The 5,890-nt window shown below is 41.0% G+C and overlaps 1 long non-coding RNA gene across 1 annotated transcript in view; it reads left to right on the forward strand.

Annotated features, from left to right (window-relative positions):
- Window positions 1–244: 244 nt before the first annotated feature.
- LOC125486770 overlaps window positions 245–5,890 on the forward strand; it is a 15,193-nt gene continuing 9,547 nt past the window's right edge. Inside the window, exons 1-2 of the long non-coding RNA XR_007265393.1 lie at window positions 245–320; window positions 2,633–2,823. This is a non-coding gene — a long non-coding RNA (uncharacterized LOC125486770). The remainder of the gene's footprint in view (window positions 321–2,632; window positions 2,824–5,890) is intronic.

Below are 5,890 nucleotides of genomic sequence, written 5' to 3' on the forward strand. Positions count from 1 at the left end.
GCACGGAAGTGAGCAAAGACCAAGGAGATTGGGGCTGACAGGACCGTTCTTTTGAAGACCCAGCACGAGTGTGATGGGCTGACTGGCCTCTTTCTGTTCCGTGCAATTCTCTGAAACTGGAGCTGGAAGTTGTGTAAACCCGTGTGGAGTTTTCTGTTTTAGTTCGGGACACAGAAGGCATTTGAATCAGTGAAACCTCTTGCAAATTGCTGCTCTCTTGTGGCAGACTCTCAACCTGCCGTTTGCTGTGTTCGAGCAGAAAGCAGGAAAGCAAACAAGCTGTATCGTTTTGCAACTTTCCATTCTCCCCTGGAAATAAGGTATTTCTACATTTATAATCACAGTGCACTGGACGAGGCAATCTGTGTGTGTCTTTGCCTGAATCTTGATTTTGATAAAGAATTAGACAATGGGGCAGTATATCTCTATAAACACATCCTGTCTCTCCATCCTTGGCTGCCTTCTCTCAAGGGACACTAGACTTCGAAAGTGAAGCTTAATATAAAATACACGCCTTCCCCCGCCCCGCTTCTGTTTGACATTCACTGAGCTGAGGGGTGGAGCGGGGGGAGTTATGGTGAAGTGGGAATGGCGGGGGGAGAATGGAGAGGATGAAAATTCTAATCCCAGGCTGCCCCTGTCTTTGTAAAATTCTTTCAGGGAAGAGAAGAGTTTAAGAAAAGAAAGCAGGGGCCTCTCTCCTTCCTGCAACCCCCTTGGTGCTCTTGCAACAGACTGAATCTTGAGGGGTCTGTGATGCCCTTGATAAGGTCAGCATGCCACTGAGCTTGTATGCATTTGGGTGAGCTGGTGAGATCATACAGTGAATAGGGAGGATGGATACTTCTGTACCTCATTGAAAAGACCTCCAGTGCTGCAGAAAATCAAACTGACAGGACAAAGGCTAAAAGCTTGACAAGAGCGAATTTAATAAGAACACAGGCATGTCCTTTAACCTTCTCTGATTCTGCTGCAACATTCCAGTGCAACGTCAAAAAGATACCAAATTGGCAAGTTTCCTCTTGTCCTTGGCATCTAAACTGGACATGTTCTTTAAGGAACATAGAGATTTATTTTATATAAAATTCAGCAATTCATTTGAATGGCTAAAGACTGTGAATACATAAATTGAAGATGAATTACATTTTCAGTATCTTCCCCCTATCTTTGCCCAGAATATGTCCCACACTCTCTGTTCATCTCCCAAAGCAGGTAATAGTTCTGGAATATTACCTCTGTTTTTCTCTCTCCCTGACACTGCCAGACCTGCTGAGGTTCTCCAGCACTTTCTGTTTTTGTCTAACATGGAGATGTACAGCATGGAAACAGACCCTTTGGTCCAACTCGTCCATCCCAACCAGTTATCCTAAATTAATCTAATCCCATTTGCCAGCATTTGGCCCATATCCCTCTAAACCCTTCCTATTCATATACCCATCCAGGTGCCTTTTACATACTGTACCAGCCTCCACCACCTCCTCTGGCAGCTCATTCCATACATGCACCACCCTCTGTGTGAAAAAGTTACCCCTTAGGTCCCTTTTATATCTTTCCCCTCTCACTTTAAACCTATGCCCTCTCGTTTTAGATTCCCCACCCTAGGAAAAAGACCTTGACTATTCATCCTATCCATGTCCCTCATGATTTTAGAAACCTCTGTAAGGTCATCCCTCAGCCTCCGATGCTCCAGGGAAAATAGCCTCAACCTCTCTCTATAGTTCAAACCCTCCAACCCTGGCAACACCCTTGTAAATCTTTTCTGAACACTTTTAAGTTTCACAACATCTTTCCTAAAGCAAGGAGACCAGAACTGCACACTGTATTCCAAAAGTGGCCTCAGCAATGTCCTGTACAGCTGCAGCATGACCTCCTGACTCCTGTACTCAATGCACTGACCAATAAAGGCAATCATACCAAAAGTGTTCTTCACTGTCCTATCTACCTATGACTCTGCTTTCAAGGAACTATGAACCTGCACTCCAAGGTGTCTTTATTCAGCAACATTCCCTGGGACCTTACCATTAAGTGTATGTGTCCTGCCCTAATTTGCCTTTCCAAAATGCAGCATCTCACATTTATCTAAATTAAACTCCATCTGCCACTCCTCAGCCCATTGGCCCATCAGATCAAGGTCCCATTGTACTCTGAGGTAACAAAAACAGAGTTGCTGGAAAAGCTCAGCAGGTCTGGCAGCATTTGTGAAGGAGAAATCTGCCAGACCTGCTGAGCTTTTGCATGCAACTTTGTTTTTGTTCCGGATTTATAGCATCCGCAGTTCTTTCAGTTTTTATTTAGTACTCTGAGGCAATCTGCTTTGCTGTGCACTACACCTCCAATTTCACTAACCATACCTTCTATGTTCACATACAAATTGTTTAGCTATATGATGAAAAGCAGTAGACCCAGCACCAATCCTTGCAGCACAATTGTGCTTTTATTGTCTTCTTGCCCTCCATTGTCTCAAATGAGATGTTGTTCTTTGTTTTAGCTTTCCTCAAGATTCAAGCAATGCCCCTGTTATTGCTTATTCCTGATGGGAATTATTTTCCATTGCCCTGATGACAGGTCGGAAGCTTGGACTTCTTATGGACATCCTGAGATTTTAATTCTAACACCTGTCTTTTTTTAAAAGAGGATGATTATGGTTAAAACTGACTGTGGATGTCATTTCGGTGAGTTTCTGGTTGAGTCTGGGGCGGACTGATGGAATCTCACGGCTGTACGGAATCTGGGAAACTTCAAACAGAAACACTAACAAGGAAGAGGAAACGAGAAGCTGACTGCCCACTCCCTTCTCAACAAGAAGCTACCTCCTGTGGACAGGTTTGTGATTTACCCTTTCAGGGCTATACAAAAGGTAGGGGATCAAAACCAACTGTTATTTATTTACTCTTGGGACAAGGGTGTCACTGATTGAGCCAACATTTATTGCCCGTCCCTAGTTGTCCTTGGCATAAAAACCAACTGCAACTCTGGTCTCTGTGTCGGTAACCTGACGCACTAATGTGGACCACTGTGCTGTGCAGGTCACTGCTTGAGATCAGCCACTAAACACCCCTGCACTGCAGGCCAAAGAGTTAATGACACTGTCATGTTCTGAGTGCTGGCTGCCACCACTCCATTGAAAGGAACCAGGCCAAAGGAACTCAGTCAACCTGTGAAATCAAGAATCTTGAAATTGATTGTCCAAACATCAACATCAACATTACCGGTACCATCCAAAGTAACAGCCGTAACATTCCACTATCTGTTCCTCACAAACAGCTCAGTGATTGATCCTTGTTCCTAATCTGTGTGAATGTTCGTTGCCTTATTATTTATTCTTATATTGAATAACTAGTAAACTCTCTCTTTTTTAAATGTAAGAAAGCCTGGTAGATTGGACTCCTTTTAAAACATTATTTCATTGGGTCTCGATAAAGGGAAGGGATACCTTTTAAATTAACCTTGCTGTTGCAACCACTCTAGGGAGAAGGGTGGATCAAAGAGTGGAGCCACCTCTAACCCCTTTATCCAGGAGCTTAATAATTTGGGGTATCCTGAGTGGAACTGTAACAGATTGGAGAATTTCACCTGGGAAATGGTCATAACATAAGAACTGGTTGGTTTGTGAAGCCACCTTAAAACGTGTTTATTAACCTTTGGTTTTCAAGATACCTTTCTGAAATACAGATATATTACAGTTGCCCTTTCTCCACCCTTCCAGCTTTAGCATCCTAAAACTCTAATAAATTTGGAAAATGAGAGTTTTGTTTGGTAAAACCATATTCATTTGTTCTGTTCATACAATTCTTTTCTAAATGCATTGTTAAAATTTCCTTATTAATTGGTTCCAACAATTTCATGACAACTGATGTCAGCCTATCGTGCCTGTAGATCTCTATTTTTTTCTCTGTACATCATTGAAGAGTAGTGCTACATTTGCTAACTTCCCATCTGCCAAGAGTGTTACAGAGTCTAGAAAAGGTTGGAAAATCATAACCAGTGCATCAGTTGGCTTCATAAACCTAGCGGGTAGACAGACAACTTCTAGAGACTTGTCAGATTTTAAAGTCTTGATGTTCCTCCAGTACTTGTTCTCTGTGAATATTAATTATCTTAAATCCCTTACTCTTATTATCAGTTAGGTTACTCCTTATTTTTGGCACGTAACTTATGTTTTCTATTGTGAAGACAGACACAAAATATTTGTTCAATATCTTTGTTGTTTCCTCAATGCCCAAAATATTTAATTCTCTGTTTCCAAAGGACCAACATTCACTTTAGCTACTCCCTTTCTTTCTGTTCATAAATTTATATTTATATTCCTGACCATGAGGACTATCAACAATTGCTGTAAAGTCCATCTGTTTCATTTACAGAAGGAAATCACCATCCTTACCTGGACTGGCCTACATATGACTCCAGACTGCCCTATGCAATGACGTAACAATGTCAAGACTAATTAGGGATGGTCAAAAAATGCTGTCTTTTTCAGTAATGTCCATGTCTTAAGTTTATGATTCTTGATTATAATTGAAGTATATTTTTTCAGACTTAATGTAGGATTCACATGTATTATGATACATATATATATTATGCCATTAAAGTGTTTTACAATTCATCTTCCAGACTACTTTTGCCCATTTAACTGGCCCAGTCAGTCTGAGGACTAGTGCTGTACAACATTGCATTGACTTTGCTACAAGCTCCAATAATTTCTTGTGCAATGCTTTTCTAACAGTGCAACTACTGGCAGGGGATAGGGGGTGGGGTGCAGAGATAGTGGGGTGCAATAACCGACCTAGAAACTATTCCCAAAATCTTGGGAATGCTAATCACCACCCATCGTGATTTTACGTCCTAATTTTCTGAGTCAAGATCCTTTCTCACTAACGTCTCTATATCATTCATTACTATCAGGGCTGCTCCTCCTCCTTCACTATTCTGTCTATCTTTTTGAAATGTTGTATACCCTTGAACATTTATTTCCCAACATTTGCCACCCGACAATCATGTCTCTGTAATGGCAATTAAATCAAAACCATTTATCTCCATTTGCGTCACTAGTTGATCTATCTAAATACAAATGCCCCATGCATTCGGAGAAAGTGACTTCAATTTTAGTTTTTGCGTTGTGTTGGATATGTCAACCTGTTTCCTGAATTGGCACATATTTATCACACTTGACTACTGTGCAGATGTTGCCTGTTGACTTTCCTTGCAATGAGTTAATGTTCAATTTGGTCAGTGTACTATGAGTGATTTGCTTCAGTGTCTGGAAGCAGGTTGATGTAACACAGATGCTTTAACATCAGTGAGTTTTTGCACATTTCAAAAAGCCCGTTTCTCTCAACTTAAACTTAAAGCAGACCCCAGAAAATCACATCATCACAGGCAGCAATTCCACTGTCTCTATTTACTCACAAGTGATTCAAGGGCTCACATTTGATTGGTTTCAGATCACATTTTGGAAAAACTGATGTGTCTATTATTGTCTTTCCTGAAAGGTGGTTTACACCTTAATCAAATTACACCTTAACAGAATCATCACTCTCACTTAGCTTTAATAGAAAATAATACAATTATTTGATTTTGTAACAATCAAATTATAAAATAAGATTGTAATACCTTGAAAATAAATTCTGGGGATGGAGTAGAGAGTGGAGTGTAAGTAGCACTCATACTTTTTCAGGATGTTGTAGGTTCAAGCTCATTAATGGTAAGGCTGAGATGCGGTGCAGTTCTCAGGGTATGCTACATTGTAGGAGACCACACTCTTCAAATGAGGCATGAACTGAGGACCTCTCTTATTAAAGTGTCTGTGATATTCATGGCGTAGTTGAGGGAGAGAGAGAGAGTGTGTGTGTGTGTCTGTGTGTGTGTGTGTGTGTGTGTGTGTGTGTGTGTG

This window comes from Rhincodon typus, chromosome 33, assembly GCF_021869965.1.
Source record: "Rhincodon typus isolate 14 chromosome 33, sRhiTyp1.1, whole genome shotgun sequence".
In the NCBI taxonomy this organism is placed as follows: Eukaryota; Metazoa; Chordata; class Chondrichthyes; order Orectolobiformes; family Rhincodontidae; genus Rhincodon; species Rhincodon typus.